The sequence below is a fragment of the Ylistrum balloti genome, unplaced genomic scaffold, assembly GCF_031769215.1.
Source record: "Ylistrum balloti isolate Yb309-2 unplaced genomic scaffold, AGI_CSIRO_Ybal_v1 Utg370280, whole genome shotgun sequence".
Classification (NCBI taxonomy): Eukaryota; Metazoa; Mollusca; class Bivalvia; order Pectinida; family Pectinidae; genus Ylistrum; species Ylistrum balloti.
Window position 1 is genome coordinate 70958 of NW_026782215.1, and position 24867 is coordinate 95824.

Consider the following 24867-nt stretch of genomic DNA (forward strand, 5'->3'; position numbering starts at 1 on the left):
CCAAACACCATGAGAGATAAGATATAGGAAAACAAGGCTTCTTTAATAGGAAATTTTGACCAGACATAAAATACCAATCTTTACTGTTGGTAACCTAACCCACTAAAATATGAACAGATTTAATTAACTTTGAAATACATGGAAATAAAGTATATTTTCTAAAGAAGATTTTATCCCTTCACAATTAACCAGTACATTACTGGTGTCTCAAAAGAAATTTAAAGAGAAATTGAAATTTGAATATCTAATGGCATACTTCAGTAAATTGAATCATTTCACTGATTGTGGTTAAGATTTGAAGGGAGGTAACTCTTACATAAATATATATGTATATCAATTTGAATGATGCATATAATTGTTTTCAATACTCTTCACCTAATTAAAAACATGACAAGATATCTGTTGGAGACAATGATACATAATATTCTGAAAACTTCAGCAATTTGCTGCCCTGTACACCAAGCAGAAATAGATTTACAGATGGGGACAGGTTAACACACTCACACAGACTACCAGATGAACAGAGCTGGCGAACTTCCAGTTGAAATGATGGAAAGGCACAACATCGCTTCTTGTTGCTTTTCCATCAATGATAAAGAATATTTGTTATCAGATTTTTGGTTTTTAAGAATCTCTGGCCTCAGCTGGAGGATCCAGAGGGGTTATATAAACAGATAATTCTATCTTTGAATGCTACTAGGCAAAGTTCATCCCTCACATAATCTTCCTAAGTCTAATAATATTTGTGTAGCTCTGGTCACTCAGACCCAGGTAAAATTATGCCAGGGGTGGGGGAATGAATGCCTGAGAACTAATTTGGGATCTGTAGTAATATGTACCAGCTTAAAAGTTCTTATTGAGGACTAGTTTCACATTTATTTACTAATTCTGTTAAACAGATGGGGCAGATAAACATTAAGGTAGATTTATTAGGTGATCTGCTGAGCTGAATGTTGAGAAGCAAAGGTGAGTGAAAAGGATTAAATTTAATATTTAACCGTATTTATTCTGCAATGAACACCAAAGGAGAAAACATGTCTCTAATTTAAAGTAGGTGAGAGAACTCATTATAGTGCAATGTTGGTTGGTGCTTCATGGATGCAAGACTTTTACTAAGCATGGGTTTATCATTGCCTAAATACGGTAATCCACCAATAATAGACAGGATATTTCAAAACCTATCCATTTTTAAAAGCTTGCAAAAAAGTAACAAAGAAAATGATGTTTTGTATGAAGTTGTTCAGCAGGAATTGACAGAAATATGACATCATTGTCAAGTTAAGATAAAACTTTTTATTGCCTTTATATTTATTATGCAAGCAAGCAAATCGAGAACCAAAATTATTTGCTCTACATTATGTGTATCATTAATGTTATCTATATAAAGATTTCAAGGGTTCTCAATGCTATTAAGATGAATCATAATTCTAAGTTTACTGAAATGGTAGGAATGTGTCATGGACTTTGCAACAATTAAATGTGGTCCTTACTTTTCAAACACATAATTTTTTAACAACATCTTAAGTCTTTTGAGTTGTAACAAGTTTGATTGCCTTGCTATTCAGTGAATAGCGTTTTTGCATATTACAAATGTGTAATTACAAAATGCTTATGAAATGATGTCACACAAGCACAGACTGAATTTTGATTTAGAAATAAAAACCATTATAAGATATATAGAGCCGAAATGACTACAAGTTTGATGTGGAAATGTCCATTTTCTACAATATTTGCCTGAATAATTGATCACATGATATATAGGATCTTAAATTCATTTCCATTTCATATGATTTATGAAACTCTTCATCAATATTTTTGATTTTCGATCACCATAGGCTTTCTAGTATAAATTATTTATCAAATGGGAATTCATGTCATTTTCTATATGAATCAATACATTATTACCTGATAAAACCTCTTATCAATACCCCCTCCCTACACAGGCACATACACTTTTTTTGCAGTTTAACATTTAAATGACAAGTCTGATACCTACATTTATTAACAGTACAAAAATACTTCAATGATATGTAACAATCTTAGTCCTATTTACCTCAGATCAGTTGATTACAAACCTGATCTCGAATCACATCCCCAATAACAACAGTCTTTGATCATTTTCTCTACATACGAATATAACTAGAGATTATGCTCCCCTGTGGTACTTGCAAACAGTATATGTAGGAATGCTAGTCTTTAGATCCCCCTTACACCAACCCTGTGTAACAGTCAGCACACAAGGGAGGCACACATAGTTCACATAGCTCAGGGCATTAGGCTTCCTCAAACAAAGCCTGCATCCTTCAAACAAACACCTTCCACACAGTAAAGCAGAAAAAAATTATGATACCTAATATTTTGGACAATGTTTTACAATCTCTTAGGCTGGATCTATCTATTGAACCACACAGCATACATGCAGGTAGCATTCATGCTATCCAGATGAAAACACCTGTGAGAAATTTATAGGTTTTTTTTACTACAGCTGATGATAATACCAAAACATCAATAATTACTTCATCTGTGTATTCTATCTGCTTTACTGTTTGCATGAATCTTCCTTTATCCCACAACATACATCAAAGTTTCTAGAAATATCAAACAAAATCGACATAAACCTGAATCAGTTTTGTCAGGAAACTCTTATCCATCAAATGATTCCCCAGTGACAATGCTATCAAAAGTTATAAATAACAATGTGACAACGCTATCAAAACTTGTAAATAAGCAGACTGATTACTCTATTTTCCGATTATATGCCGCACCTTTTTTCCTCTTGAGTCGAGTGACCTTTATATGGATGGAAAAAAATCAGGATAAAAAAGAAAGTTTTTTAACATGTTTCTGCCTTCAAGTGTTTGTGACTGAAAAAGATCATCTTGAACCATCATTTGCAATGGTATACAGGATGATTTGACAATAGAAATAAAAACAACATTCTCCTGGATTTAATTAATCGTACCTTTTAAAATAATTCACAATAATATCTTTGGACTTTCACAATAACCTTACGCATCCTTGGATCGATAAGTCACTGAGTAATGTCAAATTCTAGAACAACCGCCATGCTTGTTTACGATACGAATGGCTCCGTTTTTTTAATACATCAATAAAATAAAGGATTATCTGTGTATAATTAATTTGCATACTAATAATTGTTCAAAGACAATCTTGATAAATTGCCCTCTGATGTCTGTTTTATCAACCAATTTTGGTCAACGGAATGGGTACCACTTCATAAGAACTGCCTTCCATTTTCTGTTGGTGGTATATCAAACCTTAACAATAGTAGTCACTATATCGTAAGGAAGTACAGCTTATATTTCGATTCAGTTTATATGTTGATCAAATTGGGGGGAAAAATCACTAAAAACTGACCTGTGGCTTATATACTAGTGCGGCTTACAACCCGGAAAATATGGTATAGACAAAATGGTCTTCATCCAACAAACAGAAAACAAATGGGAGAAAAATTCTAGGTCTTTCACATGCTTCATCAGCACCATTCTACCTCCCACTACAACATGTGGACCAATGAGTAGTAGCGATTATAGCTGAGATATCAGAGGTGATGAATAATGGGTTGTATCAATGATCTGTACAAGTGATAAGCATGTCATTAGCTGTCATTACAGGTAAAGCCTCCTGGAATGAACAACTGACAGCTGATTAACACAGATCTACAAAGGTTACATCACCTGTCTGTAGTCTGTCTGGACATTACTACAACGTGTACACAGGAAGAGGCATTGTAGAATAGCTGGAGAGCAAAGATATCTAGGGGTGGGGGGAGTTTGACAACTAGGATTGGGGAGGAGACACCACCTGAGGTAAGGGATAGGCCTAAAATGAAATAAGAAAGGAAGGAAAATTTAGGCTGGCAATGGGAAGTTTCTAAATTGAGGACAGATCGAGAAATGAATTGAGAAATGTTGGGGCTGACACAGCAGGCGCTACAGGAAACAAGTTTATTTGTATTTTGTACAGTATATATGTTGACCTTTTAAAGAGTTTTGCTAACCTTTTTTAGTGTATTAACATACTTACTTGTTAGTTTATTCATCAATTTATTTCTAAATGTATAATAATTTGCAATAAATAAATTAACCATGTATCTCAGTTTTAATGAAAAGTCATTTTTTTCAAGAGACATCTTTCTCTAAAATCCTGAATACCAGAAAACAACATACTGAGGGCTTGCTATTTGTCATCTATACTTTGTTCTAAAGAACCAGTCCAGTATACACTAATTGTTGGCTAGCTAAACTTCAACAAACATGCTAGTTTAAAATTGCAAAGTTTCAATTACAACCATATAGTCAATCAATATTTTGAATGTAGTTTTTTAAACAATGTACTGACTCGATACTATCAACTGTTAAGACCGCAGGTAACTGACGCCAGTGAAGATGCCACAGGTTTGTTTTATATCCCACGTGTGTTTATAGACAATGAAGATACCGAGTCATCCATCTTTTTACCTGTTACCTTAAAACAAAACCTTGGCACAAGAGCTTATTATACATCTACTACTGCCCACACAATACACAGCTAGCATTTCTGGTTGGCTAATTCATCTGGTTTTTTTTTTTTGTTTTTGGAGTAAAATAAATGTAAGCCAATATACTAGATGTCAAATATCTTGAATTTTATGATTCATAAACCTATCAATTAAGTGAATTATTAAAGGTGTGGAAATTAGATGTAAACTTGTCAGAGATTAAATTTCTGCATTTCCTTGTTCTATAAACATATCATGTAACCTGACATCACTTCAACCTTGTCTTATCATTTTCTTATGATTTCACAAAAACAACTAATGAAAACCTGAAACACTTTACCTAGTATAATGTATCTGATTTACTAGCAAACACCATTTTTACATTAAAAAAATGTCCCGCTTTCCTTTGAACAAAGGTCGGCAAACATGTAACCCAACAATTTTTTGTTTGGCCTTAACTTAAATATTCATAAACAGTCAACCACTAATCCTATTTGTTAATTGTTTACCTGTTATTTGAAAACAATCCACCAGGTCATCCTATCATAGCATACAGATCTGATACTTATACCTCATCAGGAAGAGACAGCCTATAGGCTGAAACACTTCAACATCAATAAACAATGATAATATCTATAGACCACCTTTACCTGTGTTACAAATCAATTTACCTGTGGTATAGACAGGTGTGACTGGACCAAGCTCACCACTTATCTGACCATTAACTTGATGGTAACTATCAACTATCCCTGAGTCCAGCCACTGTTATTAGGAACAAATTCTGTGTCAATTCACTCAATGCTTGGCTGATTTAACAAGAGCTGACCACTAGGCATGAGGTCACAAATCCTTTTAATGTGTGTTTGTGTCAGAGTCAAATCATCAGAAATGCCATTGAAAAGAAGACACATTAAATGAAGAACATGGTAACAGTCAAGTAACAGTCAACAGAAGATCAAAACTGATGCAAAGAAATAAAGTATACCATCATGATGTTTTCTAAAGAAAACTATTTCCACATTTAGCTTCTAGGTGTCATGCCTTGAAAGTGTGCTGCTTTAATTGCAGTATCAAAACATAAGTGATATATTAGAATTCATTGCACTGTCACCTAACTCTTTACATTGTTAGAGTTTCCATTGGGAATCTCTGAAACTGGTTAGATGGTCATGACCTCACATCCAAAGCAAGTCACTGTCTCCACTCTCTACTTAACCTTACATACACCTGTTAGGTCAGGGCCAATATACCTGGCTGTCTACAGGTAAGTCTAGCGATTATCTCACTTGTAAACATTAAGATCTGACAAGTCAACATCATAAATCGTTAGTCAGGTGATAAGGTACATTGGCTGTAGAGGAACTGCTTCAGTTGGCCACAGTGGACAGGTGAATGATGCTCGTAATCATATTATCAGTCCTTAGGGTGTCAGTATACCGGTATTGACAAGAATGACCAAAAACTTCTCAATTTTGTCAGTGATAAAGTGGACATAAAGGTAATTTAAGGTTTTATCCAATGATTAGTGATATATATATATGTAAACAAAAGTAAATGATTGATATGGAACTGTCAGATAACAGTTGCAATGTTTTTCAATTAATTTTCAACTGATACTTTTAGCATATCAAATAATTTGACACCATTCATGGACAACTGCTACAAGTACCTCAATCAATATAGAGAATTGTCAACTATATTTCAAAAGGAAATTTCAAAAAGAGATCAAATGACACTCAAAGTAATTCTGAATGAGTAAACTGATACTTTTTCTCGACTAATTATAGGTACAGTTACAGCAGGGGAATAACTGCCCATAATAAGTGACATCCACATAATGACAGACCCAGAGTGCTTAACATTGTAGAGGTTGAAGAATAGGAATAATGAAGTAGACACATAATGGCAAACAGTGTCATGACTTTAATCCTACTCAAATGCCAATATTTTTCAGTGATTTATCTACATTTTGAAAAGGTTGGGACATTTTCTACCAATAAACAGGAAATTAGCATGGCATTCCCTACTTTTAGCATGTGAACTTTTGATAGGATGATTGTGAAAAGTATGCATCATGTGTCCAGCAAATCAGATATGTAAACTAATCTCTGCAAAATCATATATATATTCCTAAAACTATAATGTTTTCTTATAAATAGATATTCACTACTGACCTATTTGAGTAATCATTCTACTAATTAATATGAAATTGTTTGCTTTACTGGTTTTCTGACTCACCATACTCATTTCCTTATTATGTTTACAAATGATGAAGGCAAGCTGAGCCTGAATGCAATGTTGCTCTGAAGTAGAAAGTTGCTGAAGACCATAAAATTCATATCTAAATCTTCACATATACACCAGTAAAAATCAACATTTAAACTTGATTAACTGACACCAGATCAAGACAAGCTGGGCATTGAACCATTAGACCTACAGCAGTTAAAAAGTCTATCCCGGATATCCAAGGCGTAATGGCTGTTCATCTAACATTTTAAGTTTTATGTGGTAGACAGATCAATATGGAACGGGAAGAATCAACAAGGACATGCATTGCGTACAAACTGAGGATGCTACTCACAGACACTCTCTCTTAATCAATACCTACATCTAATTCTAACCAGCGTTGCACAATCCTGCCCAAAATTTGCTGCATAAATTCATAAATTGTCAAGTTGTTCGGAGAACACCCAGATCCATTTCTCAGACCTTTCAAACAGTTTTTCTTGTTTTCCAATTCATATAGAAACAACCATGTAAAATGAATTATGTAATTAATCAATCTGCGATAGAAAATCGGTTCCAATTTCCTTTTCTGATATTGAAAAAAATTTGCATGCCATAAACTGCATCACCATTTGCAATTGTTTAATTGATGTTTTGAAGCACTGCTACAGTTAAAACACAAGGCACACTGTCAGCTTGAAAGACTAATTCCCACTTGTCGACTCGGTGGTTTAAGTTGCTATTCTTAGAGCAAAGCAAACATTGTATTTGAAAGTCATGTCTGTGTAAAAATCTACATACAACAATCTTTAATACTAAAACGTGCAGTGGTGCATGAAATTTATATCACATAGACATTAATGAAAAGGTGAGACAAATTGCTTCAGGATTATTTCTTTCCATATACCTCATTTAATTCTTTAAAATTTCAAGTTTATTTACGTGAAAATAAAACAGGTGACATTGCCTGCTTGTGAGCTGTGTCAACAAAGTCTGGGTTATGAGTCATACATGTGTAGTTCATTGCTAGATTGCCCATATTTACTCCAAGCAGGTATAGTTGTATCTCGACACAAACACTGTCGCAGCGTTTTTCTCCCAGCTCTACGCCATATAAACGGCCTGCTTTATCGATCAATACCCCAGCATTATGGTCTTTTGAGATGTGTAATATCTCAGGTGAAAAAAAGAACTGATTACAATTCCCTAAAGCTTAGCTCTGTCTTGGTAACACACTCATTACAAAAGTGTAAATTACTACATTGATTTTCAGGATCAAAACCTGTGTAAGCCTGTCTTCCTGTTTATTATGAAAGGGGATCATAGTAACCTGTTTTCCAATATACTTTCAAGTCTATATAATAGAGAAGTGAGTCAGCTTAATTTCCAAAAATCTTTTTTTTTTTCATTGAATTTTTATAGGGTTTTTTAAAACATGTCCCCACTTTTTCCAAAACTGAGAGTTCCATTAAAGAAACACATTGGGTTCTCAAAATTCTCAACTGTCCAACAGGAAATGTTGGACTCCAATCTTTTACCTTATCTATCTACAATTAAGCTTGTGCCCCTAAATAAGCCCCTTCCTTCATGCTTGTAGAATAATAAATTACTAAGCTTGAAGATCTCAGAAATGAGCCATACCCAAACTCTTAACTGTAAATTTTAACACCAGGGAAAGGTGCTTGTGTGAGGATAAATATGGCATGCCTTTTCCTTGACATATTACTCCATGAACAACACAAAGAAGGCAGTGGAAAGCAGATAGATATATTTGTTTTTTTCTCCTATTTACACATCAGAACACATAATATTATCAGAATCACAACCCAGCAACAACTACAAAAGATTGGATGAAATTTCCTTCTGTTAATTAGTATATATTCCATTATTCCAGCAAATATTGCAATCTTACAATAAGGTGGTGTATGTACACATTTAGATAAACAACTTAAGAAAGCCACATAAACATACTGCAAATCAGAAATTTGATATCATTTGCACATGATTCTACTATATCATCACAATTATCAACAGTTTCAAGTCAAACCATCTGCTAGATCTTTCTAGTCCACCATTTAGAGTTGGCCTTAACAAATGTTGGTGGCATTTTGTACACAGCAGCTTTTCAAGGTTTAAGTCAATTTAACTAAAAATATCACAGGTGTTTCAAGTTTCCAATCCAGGTAAACCAGAAATCTGAAAAATCTGTAGACTTGGTGTCCTTGTACATAAACAAGACACTTACATATATAATACAATGATAATTATCTGAGTGTATTGTAGGAAAAGCTAACACTTTCTGTAGAATGCGATAGTCCTTATTGGGAAAAATAACTGTAAATATCTATTCAATAGCAAACCCATGCTTTATAAAAACCTCTCCAATATCTGTTGCTCTTTAATGAATTCAAACAAATGCTTCTTTATTCTCTGACAATAAAGCCATCTCCTGGGTGTGAGTCAGAATTACTATGGTGGTCTCCTAAGCTGCCTTCTTGACAAATACAATAATTCCTGAAGGGCACTTCAAATTTCAAATATCTGTCAGACAAGTCAATTATAAGGTATATATACTATGGTAACCATATCAATCAAATTCCTGTTCATTGTCATATTTCCTGGTTTACATTTCTATCAATAAAAAGATAATACTGAAAATGTGAAAATAAATCCACAGTACAAAACAAATGGAACAAAGTGGGTTTTTTTATTTGTATGAAAACCTCAAACTACCTAAGCAAGATTGTGAAAGCATAATCTGAAATCATTGTTTTGAAGTCCTTAAGAGCAATACAACCTTTTCCAAAGCAATATATGTACACTGTTACAGAGAGACAAAAACAGTTTGTCTGAAGACAGATAAATGCCAGATTACAAATAGAAAAGCTATCCATTACATTTATTAACAGTAGGGTTGATTGTATTGCAGTTTAATATTATCACTACTTCAAATCAAATCATGTAATTCAAAACCAGAAGAAATTCAACCTCAGGACAAAAATGACACAAGATAAAAATATAGACTATAGATGGAAGTGACTGATTACAGAATTCTAATTCTGAGTTATATCAATGACAATGTGACAGACACCACTGGTCAAAGGTCAAACTTATTAGAACTTTTATACTTTGTGATTCAAAACTATCATGTCTGGATTTTATTTAACAATCTAACTGAAATCACTTGGATCTTCAATTATGTTGAATAAATATGAAATGAATACAGTTGTTGAAATCCATTAGAGACTGCAAAACATAAATCCTACTATACACCCAACAGACTATAAGATCGTTACAGACAGACAGATGCACATATCTGTAAACAACTAAAAGGTAATACCTATTACTAAATTGTAATGTACCATTCAACAGAAATTAGACTGATTAACTGACAGCAGTAGTTTTACTTCAGCTAAATATGTTTATGACCTTGCAATTCCAGACCCACCAATCCAGAAACCTGTTTTTCCCTGGCATCAATTTTCAGATATACTTCCTTTCACTACATACAGAAAAAACTACAGGCCTCCCGTAAAATTGAAAAATAAAACTATGAATGAAGTTTGTGTTTCTTTTATGTCCTTCACTATTCTGGATACACATTTGAATATGATAGGAAGCACCCCCTGGTGGGTGAAGTACAGTAAAGGTAATTAAAGGGACATCACCTAGTTGGTAAAAATTACAACAAAACAGCTGGAGAGGATGGTACAGGGTGATCCCAAGATAAGCAATACCTACCAAAATTTACATAACAACCACCCCAGTTTTTAACAGTGAATAAATTCACCAAATTGGACCAACGAAATTGTTCTTCGAGGTACTTCAGGGAACAAAAAAGAAAGAGTATGCTAAGAAAAGATAGGAATAACTTAAATCTTACTTTCCCTATTTCAAGGAAAGAAAATATTTCATCAGACCCTGGAGTGCTTATGTGGATAAATAGACAGTACACAGAGGCCTTCAGAGGTTATTGTCTTGTTTTCATTTACAGAGATTCTCCAGTGAATCAGACAGTCTAGTATAAACAACAAACTGCATGCAAACTGACCGTCATAAATGGACCAGAACTGTTTACATTCCAAGACAGTGTGAAGACCTGATATTTGAACCATCTTAGCTGTCTCTCAGGCAGTATCACATTTAACCTCACCCGATAAGATTCCAAGTAATCGATAAGTATGAATCCTCAGAATTAAATTATTAAGTCTGACTGGAATCCACCAACAACCAAATCAAATTAAATCTTCAGTTTTTAATGTAACAGATGCCATAATAATTTTCTTTTTTATTGTGTTTGAATTTATCTGGCAATAAGTCTGTGCCTAGCAAAATAAGCCCAGTCAGTAAAACTGCTGACAAATGCTGATCATTGCCCAAGCCACAGGTCATGTTTTGGTTCCCTTGGCTTACTGCAGGGTAAATAAGCAACAGTTCACAACAAGAAAATAATTCCAATCAAAGTTTGTTACACTAGTTACTTTCTTAATGACATTTTTTGGGTGTGAGAATTTTACAAACACTTAGAAATGTTTTATTTACACGAACTATGAACATTCTGTGTTACTGGATCAGAGAAACACCCTAGCTTTCTCCTTGAGATTCCATGAGAAAACCAACATACACTTCCTGTAAAGTATCACTGCTGCAATGCGACCACAGTGGGAATAAGTGCAATGTATCAAGTTCTACAGCATATCTTCTGACAATGACATCAACGACAAAAAGAATAATTCTCCACAAAGTGAAGACTTTACTATGACATTTCCTGGTTACCTCTTAAAGATTCAACTTAAAACAAGTGGAACCATACTATCTAGACTCAGAGTCGAGGAAGCTCTCTATGAAAATTTATCAGTTTTCTATACATGTTTAATTGGCCAGTTTGACCTGCAATGTTCAGACATCAAGTCTCCCTTTAGGTAAGGGATGAGATTTGATGGTCCCATATACAGACTAATTTTGTACTGTGTATATAATCTAAAGTATAGCACAGCATTTCAGCTACAATCAGAATTTCCAAAACGAACAGATAATGGATAAATATATAAATTTTTCAACACACTGACAACAGATTTCACTGCTGCAGATATATTTTGCATAGAGGTCCATCAAATAGCAGACACATTACACCACAGTTAAAGCCTTCATGCAATAATAAAATTAATACATATGATATCCTATTTTTTATATCATTAATGGTCTGCCTCAAAAAATAAAGGTTGGATATCAAGGTTTCGTGAAACATCTTATCTGTTCAATATAAATTAAACATCAACTATTTCTTTCTAGGTTTCATTGCTATAGTACATCTGATTGAAATAAATGAGAATGACTCAGCAATGTTTGATTTACACAACTCCATAGATCATGATAATAAGGAGTTAAACACAAGTACTATAAACACTTAATATATTTACACATTAACAATATTAAAGTATTTACTGAAATGACCTCATATATATTCATAATTACTTATTGGAAGATGTTTTAAGCATGCTGAAGTTAAACTGTAGCAAGTTTCATGTATAATGTTATTGGTAGACATCAAAAAGAACACCAAACCAGCAGCATTTTTATTCCAAATGATAAGGACATATCTGAACAGTTGACCATATTGCTGTTAAAATTTCACTGACATAACCCCAAGCATTATCAATTTTTGATGGGTGTGAAACTGTGTGTGGGAGTCTACACTTAATTGCTTGTACTCCCAAATGCCTAGAGCGCTCCTAACCAATTGACCCCCTTTAAAATCAGATCAAGAAACCTCTCCATTTCTGCCTATTCGAAACAGACATCAATTTGTACACTAATATAAAGTTACTTTCACTTCTGATAAGACAATTTTTTCGTCTGGCAATGCATCTCATTATCTACAGGATGAGAAAAACTCCTAAGCAGCAATTTAGTGTCAGGACTTATCCAGACTAGAGATAGGTTCAATTTTTACCATATCTCTTTAGGGTACAAAATATACATAATGTATTTTATTGGCCAGTTGTGAGGAGTTTTATACAATATCAGGTTATTCTCTATCATAAATTTCTATGTTTTCAAGCCTCTCTTCATATAACCGAGAACTAATACATACACACTCCAAGGATGTGATAAATATGACATTTCGGTATTTTTTCCTCACTAACTTTGTCTGAAGTATCCTAGAGGCAGACAGCAAAGAAAAACTGAGTTGTAACATCCAAAATTTGATTTCTCTAACAAATTGGAAAAGGTAGAGGTGATCTTTCCAACCAGAGCAACCATACAGGTTATGTCTGGGTACTCCTGTTTTCTGCATTAAGACCCCTCTATATGATTTTAATCGAGCTAGCATGAGTTAGTAAAATATATGATGATTCAATTTGTTATTTCGTGATAGTTTCAAAATCAGTAAAGTTCAGATTTGGAAGGAGCATCATTTGACAATTTCATTGTGAAAATGACTGCTGTAAATATCATTTCCCTTGGAACAAGATACACCATCTATTTGTCCAACAAATAGATGATTGTATCTGTGCAAATGAATACATACATTTTTCATGACATGTACTTCAAAGAGCTCTACATCATTAACTAACATCAAGCACTTCCATCAAATCTTTTTGAAAGCAAACTTCCTGGAAAATCCAAAACTATTTCTGATATTAACGTTTGAAAATGATACCTTAGGACTTTGTTCTGATCACTATTGGAAACAAACTTCATAAAACTTTGCAGTTAATCTTTAGGAACAAGAGTGTCGACTATTGCTTGATTATGAAATCTGATTTTGCCTGAAATGTAAATTTCAATACCATTGTCTTCCAATGTTCTGACGAAATTTAGAATTTATTTCATATATTTAGAACCATCAAACTTATATTTATGAATAGCAAATCCTGATAAACCTTCAGCATAATTTGATCTTGACAAGTGCACAAAAACTTTGGCAGTCGATATCTGTTGTTCACTAGTGAAACATACAGTGGTACAGATATATCAATTGCAAGGAATATTCATATAACTTCATGCAAGCATTGAAGAAGTATAAATGGGTTGAAATGAAAACCTTTCAGCTACGGTAAAACTAAATGATGGTCCTTAAGTATCCTAAGTGCACCAAGGATACTCCAAATTGGCTTTAATTTCATGTAATCTAGCATCAATCACCACGATTGAATGTTTGTTTTTCATATTCACAATGGAGAGATAATCAGCTTTAAACCCCAATAGTTTACAATAAGATAATTGACTTACTTGAATTCCCCTCAAGCTTGCCTGCTCACAATCCTTTTGCTGACAACCAGATTCAATTTCTAAGCCTTGTCACCTATGCTTGGTTGCTCATGACCTGAAAAAGTAAGAAACAAAAATAATGCATTTATTATTACTATTATTATTGTTAATATTACAGTATAATATTACAACTGTCCATCCAAATGTGTTCAACCTTGTTTGGTGAAATTCTGGTCCATAAAGGCAAGTGAAATGCCTTTTAACCAGATCTTTTAAAATGAAAATTTCTGGTCAAATTTTAAAGCAAGTTACATTTTTTCTGACAATGACATAAAACAACATATTTCTACATCAAAATGAAATTCACTTTCTGTCCAACAGTAACTTGTTTCAATTTCCATTTTGACCTGTTCTAGTCCTGTGTACTTTCTTAATCATTTGTCATTGTGCTTTTATTAGCAAACATATGGTACACGTTTTTATCATCAATACAGGGATCAGGTGTAGCTATTTAGTAAAAGGCCCTTTTTCCCTTGGACTGTGTATATTACAGGTAAAAGAGGTTTAGTGTTGTCAGATTTCAGTTCCCCGACACCTTGTATTGTAAGCTGGTACACCATTTTGATGGATAAATGACCTCACAAGGTTATATGACCCTTACATTTTATTCCTGCTGAGAAATGGCTGGTTGGAGTTCATTTCAAAATTTTTTTAAATGGGAAATTGTACCCAGTATTCTATAACACATATTTTCTTTAAAAAATTCTTCTATTATAATTCTAAAAAAGTTCATTCATATTGGTATCAAAACTATATATTTCTTTGATAGTATAAAAACAATAACTTTTCTTATCACGATGAAACTAACAAAGTTGTCTACTACAAATAGATAATGTTGACCATGCAGTATATTCTTCTAATTTTCCCACTCTACTGAGAAGTGAACTGATTGGCCAAGTCCACATATAAAATACTATCCCAAGCATTTCAGGTCTTTTAAATTTCTCCATGTCAAATCCATCTCATATTCCTGTCAAGTTGTCACACAACTTCTGACAAAAATATCCCCATAATTCTAGAGGTGCCTGAATTTATGGCATCAGACTCTACAAAGCAACAAGAATCCTGTCAGCAGGTATATGATACTATCCATGTAGCTCTCCTAGTCTTATAAATGTGTATACATATGTCCGCAATCAAATAAAACATGAAATACTGTTGTATTTTACCTACCTAAAGGAAATTTACACCTAAAACCTATAGCAAAAATAGAAAGACAATTAAACAAATGTAAATTCTGTTTGTAGACATTGACAGTGGAGACTGATGACTTAAAACTGAAATGTTGATAAATCTATTGCCTTTTAGAATAGAATTTTTCTCTGTGACTTCCATTGTTATGTCCAAAAAAATCTATCTTCATTGTGTATTTATTGGCCTCAAAATTTCTGTTCTGATAATTCTGAAGTAGCAGTCTCAGTGGTATATACACCTGCAGAAAATGGGTTTTAGAACAGTATTTGTTCATTATGGGGTTTTCTTTACATATTCAAAAATTTGGAATCTGAATGATCAATCAAAATCGTTTTCTGTCAGTATTCCATAATAAAATTTGTCATTATAGTACAAGTCAGAAGTAATCAACAACATCTAACCCATTTTTGACAGCTATATCATGATTTTTTTTTTTCAAATCAAGAAAAAATCACATATATCTGTAAAACCTTGAACATTCTTATCGTTACTTTTATCACACTTACATTGTAAGAATGCTGTCAACTTCTAAGTGTAATATTTACCAACCTCATAAAATAATAATCTGTTACTTTATAAATATTCATGACAAATCTTGTAAGTATAACCTGCTCTGACAATTGCAGTCTGGAGAGGTGAATTTGATATATGTGTATAATTTGGTTTACGGGATGATTTCTATCTGGGTCATATCTTGGGACACAATTGTTAAGTACATTCATTTCAACTACAAGCTGAAATACAGCATAATAGAAATGGCATACTGTATAATAGCACAGCACAGTATAAATCACAACACAGAAATTCATACACACTTAAAAATAATGAAGCCATCATCGCATTATATCCCATTTGTACTCGCCACAATACACTGACAAAGAGGGGTATATTTGAGGAATTATCTGTTGCAGCTGACTTGTATATCCACTGATTTTCACATAACATGACCTGCTGTTGGTTGAGGTACAGCACTGTTGGCATAGTTGGCTGCAGAAAATGATGTATATTTATCAATTATGTATACATATTTGTGAACAGTGTCTGTGCTGCGCCAAGGCTTTATTTTGAGTCCTCTTTGATTTGTCCTCTTCCTGCTATGTATAAGTTGTGTAGGAGTATGAGTTATGAGTAATTTTGTCTCATTCATCCCGCTTTGTTGGTAGCAAAATTTTAAAGCCAAATTTAAATACACTACAATATATGTTTCTATTTTAGCTCTCCACACTGCAAAAATGTTACAATGTTCTAGGTTTGATTGGAATAGCTCTCACACTTAATTAACTTACTGAGCTTAACATAAAACTTTGAGATTCAGAGGTACTTCGGATTCCAAATTTCCTGACTTCTTATAATAAAAGTTGAAAGATATACTGGTAAATGAGGGATGGGTGTGTTGAGATGTTCATACTATGATCTAACTATATATAAATTTTGGTTAATGTTGGACCCAAAATATTTTGAGCAAAGAATCTAGTTGCAAAATCATAAAGTGAAATAATGACATCATCCCAGATCTGCATGTTCACTCCATACCTTTCTGCAATTTCATATTCTGCTATACTGTATACACAGGTTATTGCTGGAGTGTCACATGTGGATGCTCCACTGCCCCATCAAACATCTCAAACATCATTACAATTTGTCAAGCGTATACCATATCAACTGCTTAATAAAACAGCATATTTGTAGATATTTAGCTTGCTCATTTAATACCAGGTACATATATACATGTACACATTTCACAAATGTGTCTAGAATTTCTACCAGTAGCAGGAAATATGAACTAAAACTTGTGCAACATTTTGCAAAACATTAAAAAAAAATAAAGGTATCACATTTTTGGTTAACAAAGAAGATAACAAATATTATGTAATCCGTAAAAACATTTTAATCCAAAATAGTTCAACTTAAGACCCAAGGACAAATAAAGCTCAGAGTAATACTTATCTTATAACCCATGACACTACAGTATTTTAGAAGCAGTAACAAAAGAACTGTTTGACAAATATCTTAAAATTTCAGGCACATTACTAGTTATTGTAGAGATTTCCAATACCACAACTGTTTGACATCTGTATACAATGAGAAATTAGGGATTTTAAGATAATCCTGATTCTTTCATACCTATTGGGAAATTACTCATATATAGCTGAGGCAAACAGACTTTTTCAATTAAAAAAAGAAAAAGCCAAAAATTTTTAACATAAGGCTGAAAATACTCTGCTTTCTGAAACAAACTTCATTATTTTATTTTACATGATAACTGAACATTTCTGTTCTTATCAGAGGAAGGTTAACGTTGGTTGGATGGTACAGTGGTAACATACTCACCTTTTACCCTGTCATTCGGGGTTTGATTCCTCGAATGAATGTGAAAAGGTGCGAGATCACCTGTCTGACCATGTGGGTTTCCTCCCACCTCCAATCTTTTTAAAATATACTTATTTTGCAGTGCAATTTATTACCAAATTTAATCTAATGCAATGAAAAATCCACTAATAAAATTTCAATTAGTAAATGAAGATACTTCTTGTTAGTTTACCTTTTTATTTATAATGATAAAATTAATTTCATGTCTGCAGTAAATGCAGAATTCAGATTAACATGTGTTTGATACGTATACCATAAATTGGTTTAATAACGTCTCTGGTAGACCACGTTTTTATTTTTGGTTGGGCAGATGTTTCTGAATCTAGTTCAGATGTACATCATAGGTATGTTCTATAGAGCCACATACCTTTATCAGGTCAGCAGAAAGAGGAGGAATTTTTTGTTATCAGAAACAAACATATCTACAGTTCCCTACACAGCCCCATCATGAGGCCATTCTAGGTGAATCAGGATATACAACATATTCATATGCATCATGGCATGTGACATATGCTGCAAAAATCACTCTTCTTACATCTTCATTATTTCATGAAAGATGTCAGGGTCATTCAAGGTAAATTTAAATAAATACAGCGTCTTACATGCATGCAAGCATAGTCATAATTTAAAAGACATGTTCTGCGATGTCTCAATTTACTTCATAACCTTTAGTAATGAATGTTCAAGTGAAATATATAATCTCGTTATCTGTATTTCATTTCCCCATGTTTGTCTGAATATTAATCTTTTACAAGAAAGAAACAAAAGCAAATGTTCAATTTCCTATCAGTCACGTAACAAAACATGTAGGAAAATGTCTTCCAAGTTTGGTTTTCAGGATCACCCGACCATTCTGTTGATATTTTTCTCCGATATTTATATAATTTTTGATGACTTCTAATACAAGAGAGCTCTATATGTTGTTGAAATCTGAAAAAGTTACTACACATGTGTCATATTGTAAAAAACAACATGTGCACTTACAATAGCAAGATCGTAATTGCCAGTACATATCTCTCCTTTCTTTTTTTCAGTTCAAATGGTAAATTTAAAGTGATTTTGTAATTATCATGGTCATGACACACCCATTTTTCAGTGGGAGATATACTACAGCCATCCCCCATGTTGGCCCCATGACAAGCTGTTTTACTATCTAGCACTACACAAGAGGGCTCTATCAATAGGGCAAATTCATTGATAAATGTGTTAAAGATGTTGGCCTTGCCCGATTAGTGTCTGTTGGATTCTACAGAAAACAGGGCCAGACTGTCTCTTGTACAATATACCAGTGTTACTGTATGTAGTTCTACAACCTTTATTATCCCACAGCATCAGAATTTCATGTAAAAATAGTTCTGTACACCCTTCATAAATGGCTGTATAAAATTCAGCTCAATCAAAATTTGCCAAGGACAAGCCACTGTAAGCTATTCTGTGAGGTAGTCACCAGCTACAAGGCAACCCCACCTCAAAATGACTGGCAATTTATGGGGCAATCGACAAACCCAACAAACCGAGAAACAAAATCATGTACTGCAGAAATGTAGTTGATATGTTATTGTTTCACTCACTGATACATGTACAGAATCCTGATATTTACAGATACAATACATATCTCCCTAAACCTTCTGTGTTCTTCGTGTACTGAATCTAAATCACAGCATTAGTTGCCCATATTAAATCTTACGCTGAGTGAATCTGAGCATCATCAATGAATCGAAATGCCAGCTATCTGAAGGTTGGTAACAAGATGTAGAGATCTAGGCGACATAATGATCCTAGTTATCAAATACAAGCATACATTAGCTCTTTGATATTATTTCAGCGAAAGCCCTACCTTTACAATCTTACTTTGAAGCCACAGTACAGACCCAGCAATCATGCTATTGAAGTGTTCATTTAGATATATACTTCTATAGCATAAAGCCAAAATAAATGGAATGCACCTCAATGACCTTAAAGCTAGTGGCCAAATTGCTGGGCAAATTCTGTGATGGAATGGCTATCTTTCAGAAAATGAAATAGCTCAAGTGGTCTTACAGATTTATGGAATCTCTTATGTGTGGTTGACAATGTTACATCAAAAACTGAAAGGTAGCAAAATAAAATACCAATGGTGAGGGCAGATTGAGACACCTGAGTTACCATGACTAAATCTAGATGTCTTAAGCAACAGCTACTTTATACATATGCATATTATAATAAACCTGAACAACACATAGATTTGAGTCCCCTTTGTTATAATAAGTCATAGACAACTGTCGAGTAACAATTTGTCTACATATTTCATGAAATTAAGCATCACACACAAAGATTCTGAAATGAAACCACTAATACAAATGTACTTAAAATCTATGTGTTCTTCTAGTTTACTTTGATATATTTCACCAGACAACGTGATTTCTTAATCATACTTTAATATATGTATTATTTGGACAGTTTTAGAATTTGTCTCACTCAATCATATGGGCAGATTATGTCATGTCTAGCCTACACACATTATCAAAGCTAAGTAAGTATAGATTAAATTTGCTTGATGTGTATTTATTGACTGCAGATCAACACTGGCACCGAAAAATACTCATTTGAAAAATTGGGAAAACTGTATACTGCTGTTCCTTGTATAAACCATGCCCTGTTGGGATATCTGGGTATTGATTTGTTAGGAATATATATCCCAATAGTTCCCTGTGGGTTTGTATAACAATCTCAGATACTGGCCAAACTGGCCACATCCTTGCAGTCAGGGAGATGCACAAACGTTGGAAGTGTTGGAAGCCCACATGACTAGTACACTTCTAGTCACATGGCATCACTATTGCTGTTCGTAGGAATTTTTGTTTGTAATATTCCACAATTGAAAATAGTAATGAATTTTATCACTTTTCTGACATTACTGTACTCTCCTATACATTAACAACAGTACAGAGTATCTACTTACTTATTATACAAAATAATTTCATATAACTAAATCAGATCATGCTGTTCAATTAATGGTAGCCATAACTAATATATTTATTGATCTGTACAAACAAAGGCTTTCAGTTGAAACACAATGGACTCAGATTGTCACTTTGTTGCTACTTCACCTTACGGGAAGTTATGAATTAGGCAGACCAAAATAAATCTATATTTCTATCTACATACCAACATATACAACTCTACATCTTATTGTTCTTCCTATAAATGAACACCCTATTATTGTAAGACTTCCATGTGTGGTAAACTATACGGCCAAAAATCTATTGAATCAACTGACCACAATTAACAATTAAGTAGTATTCATAAACACAATGAGGTGGCAATCCATAAGTAAACAGAGATGGAATTTGATATGATATTAGTCTTGTAAGTGGGATCAGTATATACAGTACAGCATGGTCATCAAAACCTAATTCTAAACAGTCTATTATTGAGCTCAGGCCAAACCATCAGAATGATTGACAAATTTAATATATTTCGCTGTGAAAATCTTGAGTCTGAGCTAGTAAATCTGATCCCGCATTAAACTTGTTCCTATATTGTTACAGTTGAATATATAAATTTATGTAATATTAGCAACAACTGTTATACATGTGTACCTGAGGACATTTAAATTGTCGCGGATCAACTCCATGTACACAGATTTAGTCTACTACAACAGGTACATAAATATCAGGCCTGTCCAAGTCTTTCAACACCCTGACAAATCCATTATAGAAACATTACCATACACAGTCATTGTCATCCAATCCCACAAGAATTACAAATTATAATGTGTCTGACTGCAAACATAGCAAGAAGCGAATTACAACTATCCTAGGGGGCTGACCATTACAACAACTAGTTTTGCTATCATTGACCAATGTCCAATTATCAAATACCTGCCGGTCAGTTGTAGGTGAAGCCTGAATGACAAAAGACATCAGGAGTCGGAACAAAATGAATAGAAAACCCTCACAATGTCTATAAAATGTGAACCTGCTTGGGGTTGGTCATCAACAAAGTTATACCCTGACAATAATAACTTCCTGTGACAGAAGTCCTATCATAACCTGCTAATAATCAGTATATAATTCAGCTTCAAAATTTCTATATCAACTTAACTCACTGATTCCATTACATTATCTGATAGAGAACCATTGTATATAGTTAACATTAACATACAATTAACATAACACATATTGTGTGTGATTAAAATAACATAAATTTAATCCAATTAATCTTGGATATTTATAAATAGATATTTTAAGCTCAATTCAAATCCAATATCAATATGACTGCTGACCTACCTATATAAGTGTTTCTGTTGTTGTTACTCATTAATAAAACCAATATTGCTCTAACATGAATTTTATAATTTTAGTACCAGGAAAAAGGAAACTTCTTTACTTAATGAATTTATGAAGCAAACTTTGAAGAAAAGATAAAAATAACCTACAAAGTATGTACAATAGCAAACTGAAGCTAGCAACACTATCCACACATCAATAGCCTTGTATACAAAGATTATGAATTTCCTCTGTTTCTCTAGCACATTGGCTGATAAATGTATCAGTAATACTTGCCAGTCTTTACAGTGTGATGACAGTAATTGGGGAAGCAAATGTCTGGTTAACTTTTCCAACAATACCTTAACTTTTGAGCTCTAGTAATCTTATTTTCTATTTTATAAACATATTTTCATTTAATACATTCCACATCAAAACCCCAGGTCCATTAACATTACGAACACCTGTCTTTTTATCATTATTATGGCCACAGCTCTTGACTTAAAAGCACTTTCTTCAGAAACATCACATATCAACATTGAGCAATGCCTTGTACACATACTTTTGTTATTATCACAACAAGCCTCATCATTGACCACAGACAAACGGAAACAATGCAAGTTTGATTCCAATAGCCATCATCCAATTATAATCACCAAAATTTTGCTGTTACCAGCATCGAGACAGTAACTATACAGCTACTGGAAGGGTACATCAATATTAGTGTTGGAAAATCCTTTAATGGTTTAAATCGGATAGACTTTTTGATTTAGCCGATTTATCACATAATTGGCAGACTGTATGTTTAACCTTCTTAGAAAGTTAATGCATTTTCCATGCAGTTATATTTCTTTCTTTTGTAACTTTAACCTAAAATACTCTCTTTCTTAGAACTTGCTTAGGAATGAATACTATGGGCCATTGGAATTTTTGTAATGCATAATATTAATATTTTGCTGGAAAAAAACATCAAATCACTGGTCAAAGTCATAGAAATATCAAATGAATGTTACTTTTAATGTGCTGTAGAGATGAATTCACAAATGTCAGGGCGATAGTATAGTGTTGATGACAGCTGATGTGATGTTGTAAGCAGCAGCTACCAGTACAAGTACATGCATAAGATAACATTCCTGATAGACTCCTGCTGACCCCCCAACCAACAGCACTGAAACCTGAGCATCCTTCTCTAAGATAACAGGGAAACTGTACTTAATATCTCCCACAGTCCAGTAATATCAATCAGCAGCACTGTATCCCTAGAGATACCCAACAGAAACTGGCATTTACTGGACTTTCAGTACAGATGGATTTTCTATGTGAATCACCCTCCAAGAAATATATTCTACAAGTAACAAAAGAAGTGAAACCGAATTTTTTTTTAATGATTTTCACTGTAATGACTGAAAGTGATGAATAACCAATTTTCTCAATGAATTTTGTTGATGAACGGAGTAGAAAGATAAAAAACCGTGATGATATGATCATGTCAAATGTTGGTTTGTAAAAGAAACAAAATGAAGTCTATCAACTCCAACAAAAAGGGTATTAACTTAAAAGAGATATATTATAGAATAACACTTTCAGACCAAATTAATTTAGGTACAACCTTTAGTCTTTCATCTTTTACCCCATATGTCAAATTATCAAAGATTAGTACATATATATAACACTTATATTTCAAGCAACGGAAACTTTTTTCAGCTTGGCCTTGAACAATAATTTGGAAATTGCTAATTTAAGATGTAAATCACTACAAACATAATAAACTTGTGCCAATGGCCTTGAATAAAAAAAATATATATATATTCAGCTGTTAGTCTGAACATGTGTGTATGAGTGTGCAGTACAGGAAACCAGAGATAAGACTTGAGGTTTCTCCTCACAGGAATGTAAGCACCATGCTACAGATTACAATGGGAAGCTGGGGTGTGGTATGTTGGATGTATTATCAAACCACCACTCAGACACTCTTCAAATCTTGAATCTTAACGACTTTTCCACAAGTCAATATTACTATACATACCACTACAGTCAGAGACCCCTGATACACAGGTTAGGCCTTCTACAGCAGGAGTGTGGCCCAGATTCATGGGCAATTCCTGTGATGTGTATCACAATCTTGTTGTGATCTTTAAAAGCCAAAGCAATATGTTGCCCTCTGATCATCATGCCAGGGCGTGGATAGTTATTCATTCACATATACATATGTATTTCCAATGCTGAGTGAGTGTATACACAACATCAAATAAAAAATGCTTATTGCAAAGCACTGCAAATGTAACCAGTCAGATTTTGTTTTTAAATATTTCAATTTACACCAACTGCTAGTCACACTTCATATAAATATTTACTGAAACATCAGAGGGCTTGTGTTCAATTATTTGAATCTAATCCTTAGCTATATTTACATACTTGACTGAACTCAAAACTCAGCATTTGAGAATTTAAATGGAAAAAATGCTGATCACCTGAATCAACTAGTTTTTAGGGCTTTTGAGATAAGATGCACATATTATGTTATCATACACCTGAAACTTCAACGAAGGAGTCTTTCATTTGAGGAACGTTTTATTCAAAATAGTGTGACTAGACCTAGACCATGCATGTAGTACTGACAAAAATGTTATCTTGGTCGTTGACCGAATTATCTAAGAACATGGACTTTTCTGGACTATTAAATGCATTTTTCCCCAATAAAAATGTATAGTGACCGTTGCATTTCGATTCATATGCCTACTATAAGCATATTATATGCATATTTACACAAGACTCTATAAAGTATTGGGATTATTAGAATTGATCTGCGTGCAGTTTACCATCAATCAAACTGTGCCATTTTCAAATAACCTCACCAATATCGAATAACGATGACAAAACAAAACTTATATTAAACAAGTAAAATAGAAAAACTAAATTCCCAATAACTAGCTTGGAAATGAAAGCGTAGAACGGACTCAGAGTTAATGTATAACGACCTTGCGGTGAGCAAGATGGCGACGCTTCAGAGCTTCCCGTCATTTCACATGCCAATACAATTCCACAGACTAA

General features: G+C 33.5%; 1 protein-coding gene across 4 annotated transcripts in view; it reads right to left on the reverse strand.

Annotated features, from left to right (window-relative positions):
* The window catches only part of LOC132552780 (alpha-adducin-like), a 68269-nt gene that overhangs the window by 43040 nt on the left and 362 nt on the right, over positions 1-24867 (reverse strand). For all 4 annotated transcript variants that reach the window (XM_060216972.1, XM_060216973.1, XM_060216970.1 and 1 more), the window contains exon 2: positions 13964-14057. The gene's annotated coding sequence lies outside the window, so the exon portion shown is untranslated. The remainder of the gene's footprint in view (positions 1-13963; positions 14058-24867) is intronic.